We start from the raw sequence: 15,761 nt of genomic DNA on the forward strand, positions 1-15,761 counted from the left end.
GAAGATGGTACCATAGTCACAAAAAAAGCCTTTTTACTTGCATTCTGTGATACACCACATTGCTTCATCTTCTCCCTAAGAGCTCCCATATCACAGAGCAGCAAGGGCTGGGAGCATACGTCCACATCTGTGGCACAGCACCCTAGATTGCTAGCAATGGAAGGAAGCAACTTGGCTGGCCCAGGGTGTTCTCTGGGCTGGCCAATGGGTGGACTCTGGAGGGGAAAAACACCTGGGAAATGCAGCAAGGTTCCTTTTTGAGGCTATTTTGTAACTAAAGTATGACCACATGTTTGAAACAATCTGAGGCTCACTGTGCCTTGTGAAGCATTTTGAGATTGATGAAAGTATTAAATAAAGCTAAGTAATGCATCTCTCAATACAGGGATGTACTTAGACAATATAGAAATGAGATGGGAGAGTAGAAAATGTGACAACTGAGCAGATAAACACAGACTTGTGTTTTCATTTACAAAGACTTCCAGCATATAAATGCTAATTATGTACTGCATTATAAGACTCTGAATTCCAAATAGAGATTTCACCAATTTGATGTATTAAATGAGCGTCTATTGACAGATCACTTCTTAATGTACCGTCTCAAATGTTTTCAAGATGGCTACACATCCCACAGCTATCTGTTTCACTTGAGATGCCAGACTGCATCAGTAGTGGTATTCCTGCTAGGTACTGCGTGCAAGCACACTCACTATCACAACTGACTTGACAAGCAATATCTTTTTAATCAGAGGGAAGAAAATCTGTCTCCTCTTCTAACATCACCAGCAAAAGTCAGGACTTGAAACACTTCTTATTTTACTTGCCTCCATAAAAGCTTGTCTGAAGCAGACTTCCGGGAAACAGTGAATCCTGAAGTATTTACTAAGCCTGCTGTACCCTACTAAAGAAGCACATCCAGGTGTTTCCAGCTTTCTGTATTTCATTTGTATTTGCTCCTTCTTTACCTGCAGTTTTTCTTAATCAGCCAGTGCTGGGCAAGACAGACCCTCAGGCAATAGCTGTAGGGATGGATAGATTTTAAGTGTATGCCATTTCCTCTTTTCCCCCTCGGTCAAGCTGTGATCCTTCTCATCTTTGCTCTGCTAAGACACAACCTGCTTACAAACTGGTATGATGTGTATGACACGTAGAGGTTACATTTATGCCTTACATAAGAAAGTAAAATCTTCTCCCCCTGTGACATCAGCACTGCATCTAATTCTCAGTGGATGATCCTCCATCAATCACAAAATTTCCCCCATCTTTGTTAAATTCAGTGTAATTTATATCTTTGTGTATCTCTTATATCTCAAGTGAACAATGAAAACAGAGTGCTGCCAGACTGAATAAGAGATGCAAAAAGTGTTATTTGCAAAAAAACACATTGCACGAAGCCAGTCTCTTAGGATTTCTTTCTTGGTTAGGCAGCTATAAAGGATAAAGAGGAATGGATATAGATCATTATTAGACCGTTGAATGCTTAAGTAAAATGAAGTTGTAATAAAGCAAGAGCAACTGTTTACACATGAATGAAAGAAAATCACACCTTGCTACATATAATACAATTTGTGCAGCTGCCTCAGTCCTGCAGAACTCGTGCTTAACTCTTACTTGTCACTGATCTCTGTGCCTCTTTGCCTAGAAATGCACATATAAAGGGATGACAACATTGATTATCATGAATTCAAATGTTCACAGGTACTTCTACTACTGTTCTGAAAATGTTCACCATGAGTTGTTCAGCTCTGATCCAGAACACTTAGTTTGTTATCTGTACGCAAGCAGAGGCACTGAGAGGGCTGTTGGAAATCAGCATCCACGCTCAGCCATGCTGCTATCTTGGACCTGGAGGGCAGTGTACCCTGCAGAGTAAGCCCTATGACACTGTGGGGAGATTTTCAGCTGTTGAAATAACTCCATCAATCAGCTTTTTCTTTTCATGGTCTTCAGTTTCATTGGTTACTTGTTCTGTAAAATTATAAGGAGCTTTTCCAGATCTGCATATAAAAAGCTCACTGTGTCTGTCTTCCTGAAGGAGTGTGACTGAGGCTTATTTTTTCTATTGTTAGCTCTCGCTTGCTCTAAAACCCTTTCCCCCCATTTTATCACTTTTGTCTCATCCTTACTCTTCTTTACTCATCTTTAAAATTCATTCTGTAGGAAGCTTTCCTGCCAGTCCCAACTCTGTTATTTTTTGGCTTGTGCTTGATCTCTCAATAACTTTTTGGGTTATCAGGGTTTATTTAGCTTGCCTGTTGGCTTTTAGCTGTGGATTCAGAAACATTAGCAATTACATTCTGCCTCTAGCCACCCATTGCTTCATAAGTATGGCTGCTTTACTGATGTTCGGGACAGTATTTGCATTTGGCATTCTTAACATGGTAAAATGTGAACCTGGTTAATAGGGAAATTTTGGTCCTGAATTGGAGAGATGCTAATAGAAGTGGCATCATTTGCCATGACATATTCTAATTTACGACTATATTTAAAGGATGTACTTGCCAATTAGTGTCTTTATTAGAATACTTACTTTTATAATTTGAAAATTTGACTCTTAATTGGGACCAGCTTTGCCTAAGGGAGAAATATTTGTTAATAAATAAATGACTAAATTAAATCTCTTCATCAGTACCCATGGAGGGAACCAGCTTATATCACATAGGCACCCTTATAGATCATATTACTTAGTATTCCGAAACTCTTTCAATTATTAAGAAAGACAGTTTCATCTAACATTATATTGTCTTGCTGGGAAAAATATTGACAGGAAGCTGGAATTTGCTTGTTTATTAAGGCAAGTAGCTCATTAGGCATAATTAAGGTAGAAGACACAGGAGCATTAAATTTTCATTGCACACCATCAGCCCAATAGCTCTCGTAAAGGCAAAAAAAGCCATAGCTGCTCTATTAGTATATTGATCAGGTTAATGTAATTAAGATGCCAATTTTATTAGAATCTAAAGATGAGGAGTGCTTAGTGTTTTTTCACTTTGAAAATTTAATAAAGAAACTGTCTAAAAAAACCTAGGACTTGATAGAACTGAAAACCCCGTTATTCAGCACTTTAACACATTTTAAATTTATATGTATGTATTTATATGCAGACCTATACATCTGAACATGTGTACCTATTTCAGCCCTTGGAGATGGGGGATTCTGCCTCTGACAGGTCTCAGAAGGTGGTCAAACAACATCTTTCCCAAACCCTGCCAATTCATGGAATAATGTGCCGTGCACAAACAGCACTTAACATGTGGTTGCAGGGGGGGCAGAAGAGTCTTAAGGTTGCTGTTGGCTTCTGCTCAGAATTATGAGATGCGTTCCTTTGAAAGGCAGATAAATTGGCAGAATCAGCCACATCATCTGTGTGATCCCCCTTCCACATTTAGCCACAAATGCATGTTTTCCTGACACAAAAAGTGTATGGTTTTAAGATGAATAAATAAAAGCATACAAATTAGGTTACCACTCAAGTCATCAAATCAGCAGTGCTGTATTCAGAGAACATAGCATTGTGCCTCACAAATTATCTCCCAATCCCACCTGCTCTCATATCTTTATAGCCTGGCTATCTGCTCTACTATGATTGCTCGATACAAAATAAACAGATGGGGCTGAGAAAAATCCAAACAAGTAAATGGGGTAGAAACTGCCTCAAGCCTTTTGGACAGCATCAGGGCAGCTTGTTCTCTTTTCAAGAATTTTTCTTCCCCCTATTTGAAAAATAAACCTGCTGGAACACAAGATGTGATTTGGTTAAATTTTCAACTACATGAAACACACACACAAAATGCGTTTCAGATGTTTCTGAATGCAGAGAGAAACTCCACTTTCTTTCATAGGCTTTGCTGCTGTTTTTAGTCTGGTAATTGCCTGATCAATATTGCTGTTTGAAACTCACATGAAAATTGTGAAACTTTCTAATGTCAGAGAGCATATAGATTCCTTTACTGTGCTGCAGGACTTCAGCAGCAGTAATTTCAGTAATTAGGCTGCTTTTCAAATAAAGGCCAGTTCCATGGATACATGACTAAGATAAATCATGCCCTGTGTAAGCTTATATTTTTCCTACATGTGCTTGCCCTTTCTGTGTTCATGTCCATGTAAGGAAAGCCTGAGTAAACTTCTTTCTCCTCACACCCAGTGATACATCTGCATAATGTCTTAAGCAGGAGCACTCTTCACCTTTCCTTAGCACTGGGTATCCTGCATCAGAGATGACCTTACATTTGTCCTTTAGAAATTATTCTTTTCTTGCTCTTTTTTTCCTGGTAGTTTGCAGAATGAAAATGAGGGGAAAAAATTATTTTCCAGTGAATATATTTCAGATTTTAGACCAAAAAGCAGGATGTTGAAAAAGCAAGCAAAGTCAAGAAAAGAATCCGCTGGATTTGGTTTCTTTTTTAGCCTTTTCAGTTATTTTAGATCATCTTATTTAAAGCTTATTCTAATAATTTCTTGCCAATGTCAAGAAAGAGAATACAGAGAAATGAAGCAATTATTTATGATATCATTATGAGGATATCTCAAAACAGAACCATCTTTTCTAGAGATAAGCAGCTCATCAGCAGGAATTTGAGCACAGAAATTTAATATTTTCATGGGCGTAGGTGTCAGCAAACCCCATACCATTGAATTTAGGCTTGTCAGTGCCATGCCCAAACTTGGCAAACAAGACACAGTTCCCAACACACTAAGCATAGAAGTTGCCCCAGGACTAGCTCTCTACTCCATGAGGGCCACAGCAGCTTGGCAGTGAGCTGAAGGTTTCCCCACCACAGTCTGACTTTAACCTGGATACTCATGAGTCAACCGCTATAACATCAAGAAAACCACAGAGGTCTTGACTGTTGTGGGGTGTGAGTCAGAGTGAAAGTTATTGTGCTGTAGTAAAAAAGGGGACATGCTCCATCCTACAGACACAAAACTCTCCTGAAATTTTTACTAATAGGAGTTTTACCAGTGGGGAAAAACTTGAATATAGGTGTCTCCATGGAGGCTTAGTGCCATCATAGCAATGGATGGAGAGAGCTGAAGGTCAGACTGGAAATCCAGTGCCTCAGTCCCCCATGTGGGAGGACATCTCCAAACTCAGGTGGGTAAAAGTGAAGGGCAGTTGGTTTGCTAGCCAAAATGTGCCCAGAAAATATTCCATGCTAGGACCAAGTACCTTCCTCAAGGTCTGCCTGATGAGAAGAGTCAAAGAAAAGATTCAGCAGGAAGACATCAGGAGGGAGGATGATTTTGCATCATCGAGTCCAGATTTGTCAAACTTTTGCATAGAGACACACCAGGAGCTAGCTCAGCTGCTGGAAAAGGTCTCCCTGGGACCATGATGGAAGCTAAAGCCAAACTGGCACACACAAAGTATGCACTTTTTTTACTGTGTGAGACAGAAGAGGAGCTGTAATACAGCCTTGGGGCTGCATGGAAGTTACGCTCATATAGAGATATTTGGCTACATCTCCTCTGTGATGCTGCTCACAAGCTAAATCTAACACAACTGAGATACCAGCATGCAAAAAAAAACCTCCAAACCTCTAATGCTTGTCACAGAGAAGACAAATTGTCATCACAAATAGTCATCCTTCACTGTGAAAATGTAAGTCAAAAATCATGGGGGTTCTCACCTGAATATTCAGAGGCAATTGAAGCTGGTGACATGATCCAGTCCCAGATCTGCCTGAAGAAGCTTTTCCCAGGAATAGAGCAAAGCCCAGACCTGCTGGTGAGCTCACCTCCGCCACAGCAACACACTCAGGCTCTTCTCTGTCCTTACTGCTACTTTTCATTTAGTTTCACACATTCCTTCTGCAGAACAAACCAATGGAGCATAATATCCCATACAGCAAGACACTGACTACCCCTGTAAGAAGGGTCTCACCTTTATGTATTCTGTAGCCAATTTGTGTCAATGGCTCCCTTGCTCATCATGGTGGGAAATGGTCTCCCTCACCCTTCTGCTCTTATGTTCAAAATCCAACTTTCTGCTGTCAGGATGTTTGTTTGCATCTGCTAAATTTAAACCTGATGTTTGAAACTAGAGAGGGCAGAGCTGAGGGGCTGAAGGTGAAGGCCATGTCTCCCTGTCCCACCCACAGATTAACAACTCCTGGGCAGAGGGAAACACTATTCCAGTGCTTTGGGAGTCTGTAGTCTCTACCACCTGTTCTGAAGTTTTCAGTAGCTAAGGCAGCTGAACTTTTAAGTTCAATTTGTTTCAGTTTTCATGTGCATATTTTTTTTTTCCATATTAAGTCTAATTTGGCACAAACCGCAAAGAGCCTTGACATAATGGCTCATGGAGTTTGCTTTTCAAAATCAGTTTCCTACATATGTTGGTGGTCCTTGTTTTATATCTTCCGTAAAATGTCAAATCTCAGTGAAAGAAAACAAGTGTTCCATGAGAGTGTTCAACCACAGTGTATGGCAAGAAATATAGAACAGGTGAATACAGCACCTGTAGTATGCTGCATAAGGTTCTCAATCCAATAAGCCACAGTCCCCATATGCCAGATATTTACTGTTGTTATCTGAAGTGCCTTTTTTGTTGTTTTTTAACCCCATGACTTTATGAAATGAGTTTGTTCAAAATAGACCCCAAGAAAATAAGTAAAAGCTAAAAGAGACAAATGAGGTTGATCCCTTTCAACTTTAAAGTGTTTGAATCAGAGGCTGCCGCACAGCTCTGTGTCAAGGTCCGTATGTTTTTTGTATGGGAAATGTGTTTTTATTCGTGAATTATTTCTAGGGTTCATTAACATGTAAATTACTCCAAGAGGAAATCTAAAGAAGATTGAGTCCAAAGATATGTAAATATTCAAATGTAACTGGGGTTCAAGCCCTACATCTCTATTTCTCTGTGAACAGTTCAAACAGAGGAGAAGGTTTTCCATCCTTCTCTCTGAAATCCAGCAAAATTTCTCCTTACATGATTTGCCTCCAAAAGCAGTCCTGGGGCATGAAGTTCAGTAAATAATTATAAATTAGCAGAGTTAAAAGATTCTGAGAGCAGGGAAAATGTGGGCACCTGGAGTCAGTGTGCACACTGGGGCATGGAACCTTCCTCATTGCCTGAGCAATTCTTTGTGCTCTGCTGAGTACAGCTGTGTGTACAGCAGTGCTCTGCACTAACCTGTTAAAGACCTATTCACTGGTGCAAACAGAAAATGTTATCTTCTTAGAAAATATTATGCCTCCTATTACTTTTGATAGATCTCCCGTGGAATTCTTTTACAGTTAAATATAAATCACATGTGGAAGAATGAAATCTGTTCTTGTAAACACGGCATATGCACAAGGAGTAAATCAGGCAGATGCAATCGGTGCTGTTGTCATAATGTGTCTCCTACATGAAGCAGAGTAAAGAGGGATAAATAATCCTCTGGCTATGGCTGCACCTGTGTGATGTCATGCTGCGTGTCACCAGGAGCTGACAGCTCAGAGGGAAGCAGCTACTGGGGAATATTTAATGAAAAGTGAGGTGGTTGTCTGGGGAGCTCCTACTGCACTGTTTTATCACCCACAAGCATGCCAGGCCAAGGCAGCTGTAGGAATATCCCCAAAGACCAGGCTCAGTGTGTCAAAACCAAGATGTACTTTGGATGTACTTGTGCCCGAGTGCCTACTGCTGTTGAGGGAACTATTTACAACATTCATTCCTTTACTCTCTGCCCACTTCCGTAGATCAGGCTCATGTACCGCCTTAGGCTGGCCCCCCACGTGCTCCCTCCTTTCCAGCATTGCTCACAGAGCCCCTTGCCCTGGAGCTGGGGTGGAGCTCATGGGCTGCCTTACCCATCAGCAGACAGCAGAGGCTTCAGGAACAGGTATATGTTCCTGCCTTCCCCTCCACCTGCCAGCCTAATCTTTGCAAATTATTTAAGCTGTTTGTGTTGGTTTCCCCATCTGTAAACTGGGCATAATTACTCCTTGTCCATAGGTATAGGAAGAAAGTAAGTCTATTCAAGATTGGTGTGTGTTTGGACATTTTCATGCCAGTAGAAATTACTAGGCTGAAAATGCAACTCCCAAATTGCTCAGTCAATTTCTGGATGTGCAAACTGAGGCCGTGTTACCCAAGTGCTGAAGCTCAGTAACTCACCTTAAGTCTGCAGGCTGCTGGTAGGTACAGCACCAACACAGGCTAATGCTGTACGCAGCACAAGCTAGTGTCACTTGATGCAAATCTGCTCCAGATTGCTGTAACAAAATGATATATCCTCTGTTTAGTAGTTTCCAAATTATTTTCAGCTATTTCTAGTCTTTGTGTTTCCATAATTTACTGTTACTAACTTATGATGAAACAAGTGTTGTAAGGCTAAATCCATGCAAACCAAATATTAGATGCAACAGTGTTGGGTTTCACTGCTTTCACTTTTATAACATAAAAAGTATTTGAGTAAACATAAACCAAAGCAGTATAATGGCAGGTCCTTCTTATAGTTAGGATACTTTTGAGGAACAGACTTTCAATAATCACTTCTCTTTTTATGCAGTGCTTTCCCCAGAAGTATTTTATTAGTCTAATTAGGACAGGGAGTGAAAAGATCACCTTCAATTCATTTTAGAAATATTAAAAGAGCATTAGAGAGATTGTTGTTTGAACTCTCCCATCACCTGAGCTTTCCAAATGAGCACAACCTTCCCCTCGCAAAGCGCACGTGTGGCCAAATCAACACTTCAGTAGGAGGCTGAAAGCAGAGTTGTACTGGTAGAATAAGTTGCCTTCTAAAAGCATATACCTGATGTTAAAATAAAAGATGGGATTGTAACACTTCCTTCACTGTCTCGAGGATAGGGTAATAAGTTGTGCAAGTAACATAGTGACATGCTGCTGTCAGGTGCTGTAGCTGGTCCTGTGACAAAACTATTGCAGAGTGTCTGTCTACATGACATTACAAACCCTCTGGCTCAACCAAGGTCATGCAGACCTTTGGTTATTTGCTGAGCAAGTTCTGGTCAAGCAAATTAAAGGAGTTTGGAGCAGATGCACCCCATTTATATTGAAGTTTTGCTCTTTCCCTACCTGAGTTTTACAGTTCTGGTCACACCTTCAAGAAGGAAGAATTCCCACTGAAGCAGGTGTAGAGGAGAGCTGCTTTCAGGGATGTGGGCACTGGATGATGGACCGTGGAAGTGGAAACTAAGAGAGCAAAGTGTGGTTGGATAGCTAAGCAAAGGTTGGATACACACAGGTGGGAGGTGGTATGGCTGCTTTCTCTAAACACTCCAGAGGGTAAATGTTTCTAAGCCAGAGTATTATACAAAAAAAAAAAATGGATCTGGATTTGTTAGCAATGGAATCAGCATGGAAATTAGAAGGCATCTACGCATTGTAGGAACAGGGTTCTGGCACAATCTGTCAATTGGAAGAGAAGGCATAGTGAGATCCAACTGTTTTCCAGATGGAGGCATTGAGGAAAACCCTGGTGTGATGTGGTTACTGCAGTAATTGAAGCTAACAAGCTGCAGGAGGTGCAGGTCCAAAGGCTTGGCCATGCACCATTGTTCCCCAAGGGCTCAAAAGCAAGCACAGAGAGGGAGAGACACATGGGGCTGGGGAAGGGTTAATGAGAAGCCAAGGCACTGGCTTTCCCAAGTGTGAGAGAGATTTTGAATGTTACAATCTTGGTGATAGAAGTTAATGGTCTTCTTGGAAAGGAGAAACAGAGACCCAGCTGGAGAAGAGTGATAGAGGAAATTCAACAGTCTCCTTCCTTATTCATGGAGCCATTATACAGGCTGTAACAAGTCCCTGAATGTAGAATGACAGAAAGGCAAAAATCTTGCTGTGGGTGCCTTCACAGAGGCCTGGACCATATGGGACATTTTGAATGGGTCTCTCAGTTTTTCAGAAAGTTCTCATTAATTTTGTTTCTAGTTATTCACAGGCACATAAAAAAAATAACTCACTAGGATGGATATTCTTCAAGTAAGCACTCTATCTCAAAATACCTGCCTAGAGTGTCATCTGTTACTGAACTACCTGTACTACAAAATAGCATTTCTACGACAATGCGTGCAACATTTTAAGCCCTTGGGGCTACATGAGGAGAACATCCAAATTAAAAAAGGATAATGAAGACTGAAATAGTAAAAGTGCTAGCAGTTACTTTTTAATGGCATCTAATTTAGTGGCATTGTTTGGACTATAGTCTCAGGCTGCAATACAACTGACTTCAGCAAAACGGTGCCAGTAACTAACTGTTGTGTCAGCCCTCAAGAGCTACATATTGCCATTATTTTATTAATCACCACCAATAAACCATAGTTATGTAGAATTTAATTACTGGAGCCATTTGTTTTCTTTACTTGTGTTTGGGGGCAAGGCTTTTGAGGATGATGAGAATTATTTGTTACTCACAACATATGTTTTTCTGTTTAAATCTGAATTGGGAAAATTTCATTAGAGGATTGTCACAGTATTGATGTCAATCAAGTTTCTACTTAGACTGAACCAAATTGTCATTCTATGGGTCTTCTAGTTTTATAAAGAAATCAAGCAAAATTTACTAACTTGAGGGAATTTATTAAGGAGGCATTGAAAAAAAGAGCAAAAATTCAGCCTAAAATGTAAAGGAGAATCAAAACAAAAGCTTAGTTATATGTCTTTGATATGTTGACAGTTCCCATAGCTCAAGGTAACCTTTCTCTGTAACATTCCTGGGTTACCCTTTATTACTGTCTTTTTTAATAGAAGGCCAGTATTATGTTTCAAATGCATTTTTTTTTTCTGTGAGAGAAACATAAAGAGCAAAAGAAAAGAAGACATATAATGAGCTGAGGAGAGGCAAGCAGTAATAACCAGATCCCCCCTGCCAACATGAAGACCCAAGAAAGTGGTGACAGTGATGCTGAAGTCCTCCCCATGTGCTGGGCTGGAGGTACCGTAGCAGGGCCACACTCTGCTGGGTGTAATGCCCATGTCATCTCAGGTTTTTCTGCAGTAGTATTAAAAAGAAAAGGAGAACACACCAAGCTTGAGTATAGCATCAGAAACAGTAACACAGGGCCCGCTATCATGTACTTATGCTGTATGTTTGGTTTTAGAAGAAATATGAGCACTGCATGAGCATTTAGTATAAATTTAGTTATTCAGTTGGGACTTCCAAGACAGGTGATGGGTAGGAAGAGATCTGTTGACTGCTGTTTCCAAGGTGTTGCATTTTCTGGTTGTGTAAACGATTGCTATGGAGATGTTTAGTCTGCCATTTTGGTATTTTAGTCTGTATTTTCATTACATTTTCATTTTTGTTTCAAAACAGAATCAGTATTTTATGCACAAAAATGCACATGCTAATACATTCTTGGTATACCAAACATGTGAATTGGAAGGCCTGCAGGATCTAATTTTATGGTTGCCCATGCACAAAGTAAATAGTGAACAGTACCACTAAGAGAAGATTAAAGGACTAGTACCTAACTTAGAATAATGGCATGTGTCCTCTGTTGACCAGGTGACTTACGTACCAGCTTTCTAGACTCCTTACACTCTATGGAGTACTTATGATTGTTCTGATTTTTAGTGGTTTTACTTGTACAGCCAAAACTTTGCATATATTTTTTTAAACGTTCTGATGATAGATTGAGGGACTTATAAATGCTATAATAGACTGTTCTCAACCCAGACAGGTAATCCCGACACATTTGACTTTTGACAAAGATGCATTGGTTTCCTTGATTTTAGAGGCAGGGGGATATTTGTTCCAGTGCAGGGCAAAACCAAAACTCTTGAAAGATTTGCCAAAACAGAAGTGTTGCTGCTTGAACAGTAGAGTAAATCTTGTTTCACTTACTCTGCCCTTGTGAGGCTTGGATGTACTTGCACAGCTACAGACTGGTGGAGAGGTCAGCTTGGAAAGCTATGCTGATTTAACTTTTGAGTTTTATTTTTGTGGTACCTATGGGTGTTATTTTTTATCAAAGTCAAAAAGACCAATAGACATTATCAAGCAAAACAGCAGCCACTGAAAGGAAAAATATTCTCTCTCAGGTTTTGAGCTATGATTTTTCTATAACAGGAATCCATACGCCAATGCCAGTGCAGGTAAACTGCGTTTTGGAAGTGCTGTTGCTGGAGCATCTTAGTGTACTAGCACACTGCATCACAGATACAAATAATCCAGAATTCAATAGTCTCCCTTGCAGCAGTGGAAGAATTTGCTGTGTTCACTGACCCTCAGAATTTCTCATTTCTTGTTGATGGTGTGACAGTGGAAAGTTGGTTCAATGAGCTGAAGCGTAGAAGTTGGAAAGGTATTAGTTCAGGAACCTAAAAGGTATCTTAGGAAATGTAAAATAAACAAAACATAATTCCCAAAGGAATACAGCCTTCCTATTTATATTGTATCTTTTCCCCTTACTCCTGTATGCTCCATTGAAAACATAAAGTAGAGCAAATGTATGTTGAGAGATGCTGCCTATTTATAAAGTAAACACTAACAACAAGCAGAAAAGAAAAGAGATAAATGAAGAATGCATTTTGCATAGTAATCAAGTTCTCTTAACTCAGAAATTAGTGAATATGCGTTGGTACTAGGTTTTTAAAAGCACAACTGAGACTTAAATTTTTCCATATATTTAAGATATCTCTGCACGACCATTGTTTTGGGCAGATCTAGGGGGGAGACCTAGTTACAGCTTTTAATGTTGGAACCGAAACTGGAAAGCAAGACTCCCATCAACAGAGGTAAGAGTTTCCCCATCAGCAAATGCATTAGGTGAGGTTTCCAGAAAACCTACTTTAAACTTGAAATAAGTCTTTGACTAACAAAATAAAGTGAAAGGTGTCCATGCATATTGTTGATAATACTTATGATACTGATGATGCCAGCCTATAGATTCAGAAAAGCTACTGCAAAATGCTCATTCATGAAGGTCACCCAAGACTCAGCTGATGTGTCAGGAAGGTTAGAGATGAAAAGTTTTCTTCATCTGCTTTCTTAATATAATTATGAATATCAGCAATGTTAGAATTCACCTTTGGCTGCATGGAACTTTGCTTCCTTTCCACTACCTAGCCAGTATGTCATGAAGGTTCATATACAGTGTGTGTCATCAAAAATGAAACCCCCTGAAATATGGCTAAGGTGCTTATTTCAGCAAGATATCCTTCTTCATATACAGTTTTCAATAAAAATATTACAGATAGTAGTTTAAATTCTACTGCTATTTAGAGTGTGTGCTGGGCAAAATGACAGAAAATATCCAAGCTGTTAAAATCTGATTGTGAATATCAGACTATAAAAGCAGGTAATACGAGAGACTGACATGGTTTTCTTATTTAGCTTTGGATGAGATGGGTTCACTTTTACTTGTGGGAGGTTATTGTTGAGTCACAACAGCGGAGATACAAGACTGGGTGAAATAAGACTTCTCACAGGATTGCTCTTCCTTACATAGTCTTAGGGAATACATGGAGGAAGCATAAATGGAGATGACCCAGATCAGCCTCACTGACCTCCCCTCTATTAGCAAGAGACAAGCAAGTGGTGTTTGGCAAACAAACTCTGTAGACACATAGATGGAAGGACTGAATACACATAAATGCAAGGCTCAGCCTTGCTGCCGCCACCACTTTCTACTTCTTGTGGTTTTGGCAGGGGCTGGAAGCAGCAGCAGCAGCCAGCAGGGCACCCTCCTCTCCCACAGCCCCTGCCCTGTTTTGCTGGGAGAAGCTGATTCCTCCAGGGAGTGGGTTCTGTGATTGCCATCACGTGTGGGTTACATCTCCCCCTCTGCGGATTTAATTTTGCAATGCAGTACTGTGCCAGCAGAGAAACATTCCCCCTCTATCCAGCTTGTCTGCAGTGCAATGGACTGCAGTTTGCTGTGAGCATCTGGAGGTGAAATCCTAGCACAGCACACTGGTCAGCCTGGGACAGCCCCTAATCTCACCTGAGCAGGAGTGTTGCCCAGCAAATATGAGCACATAAAAAGATGCACTTTCCAAGACTGTAAAGTCTCCACAGGCTTAAGATGTGGGGGTGGAAGTGAAAATGTACAATATGTTGTTAGCAAGCAGTGTTACTTTTTTTTTCCAGCCCCTCCTGTCCTGCTCTATTTTATAAATCCATGCTGCTTAAAAAGACTAGGGTGAGTGCATATGTCTGCATGTACACGCACAGCTTCCCTGTCTAACCAGGGCACAGCTGACGGTTGTTGTCTAGGACTGTGCTAATTGACTTCTTTTCCAGAAAGGATGTTGCCTTCATTTAAAAGAATCTGGTTTATTTTATTTCTTCTACTGTTTACTACCCATAAGCATTCAGTGTACATAGTGTTTCATAACCAAGTAGAAAGAGAGCATTTCTTCGCTGAGGAGCTGGTGCTGTTTAGTTGCCACATAAAATACACTAAGCAAGTAGTGCACAGTACACCTGCCAATGATGGGGAAACGACCTAAGTTTCAACTGAGATATCTTTGTATTTTAAAACAAAATTAATCATTCTAATAAGCTACCATTCTCAAGTACTGGGCCTAAGTATTGCTGTGTAATAGTGCATTGCTCTAAAATTTCTGCTTTCTGAGACAATGTGGTTTTGCATGTTTAAAGATGTAAAATAGTTTTGTAGGGGTCTTAGCAGATACTGTCCAAAAGGATATTGTCACCCATCCTCATCGTCCCTTCTTTCTGATGGGAAATAATAATATTTGTGATTCAACTAATTCTAAGGAAAACAAAACTAAACTCTCTGCCAAGAGTTAGCTTGGAGACCTTTCACTGCATCAGCTTCACAGCCTAAAGCTCAAGTAGGGCAAAAATAGTACATGGTCCTTCATTGGCTTTTTGAATGGGAAAGATTATTTCCAAATAATGCAATATGGGTTTTTTTCTCTACTCATTTGTGGTCTCTCTCTCTCTCCACATGAAACACAGCCCCTCTGATGTGCTTACAGCAAAGGCACATCATTAAAGTGCCCATGTAAGCAGTAGCAGGGAATGAGTGTAAACAGGTTTTGACACAGATTTCCAACAGATTAACATGCAGGAATAAAAAGGGAAGGAAGGAGGGAGGAAGGGAAGTCAGGCTTGTATGATAGCCTTAACTGAGCCATAATTGCCTGTAAAAACAAAAGAAAGTTGACTTTAAATAAGAATGTCATAAATATTGCCAAAGCATTAAACAAACATCCAGCTACTTGCTTTGTCTGAAATCTCCGTGGATGTGCTTCGATGTACACGTGCTACATGTAAAGTGCATCAGATGAATGTTGCATGGGCAGATATTCTGAGACTTTCAGAAAGCTCAGAAGGATGGGATTGTGCAACTAAAGAAAAATTATCCCCATGTCAAATAGCACTGAATTAATATTCAGGTATAATTTTTACCTCTACTTGTTCTTCTACTTGATGGTAGCAAAGTCATTGTTACTTTATTTATACACACTAACACCACAAAATAGCAAATGATAATTTTTAAAGAGAACCATTATTGTACTTGTGGGGTACCTAGACAGTACAGCACCTGTATGTAATATAAAATTAACATGTTCAAATTACCCAAACATGTGCAGGAGGCTAATGCTGGCAGACAGGTCGATAATTGAATGCTTTTGCCCCATACCGTTGACTGCATGGCACAAGACAAGCCAAGCCATTCTGCAGCTACTGTTTTGCTTCCAGCAAGAAAGACAACCTGCCTGATAAAGAACAACCACAGTAAGAAAGCAGCTAATTGCTGAACATTTTTCAGATCTAAAAATATTCCAGAAAGCAAGACAGTAGAGAGACAAGCCACACACAGCTAAACAGAGC

This window comes from Melopsittacus undulatus, chromosome 9 (genome assembly GCF_012275295.1).
Source record: "Melopsittacus undulatus isolate bMelUnd1 chromosome 9, bMelUnd1.mat.Z, whole genome shotgun sequence".
Taxonomy (NCBI): Eukaryota; Metazoa; Chordata; class Aves; order Psittaciformes; family Psittaculidae; genus Melopsittacus; species Melopsittacus undulatus.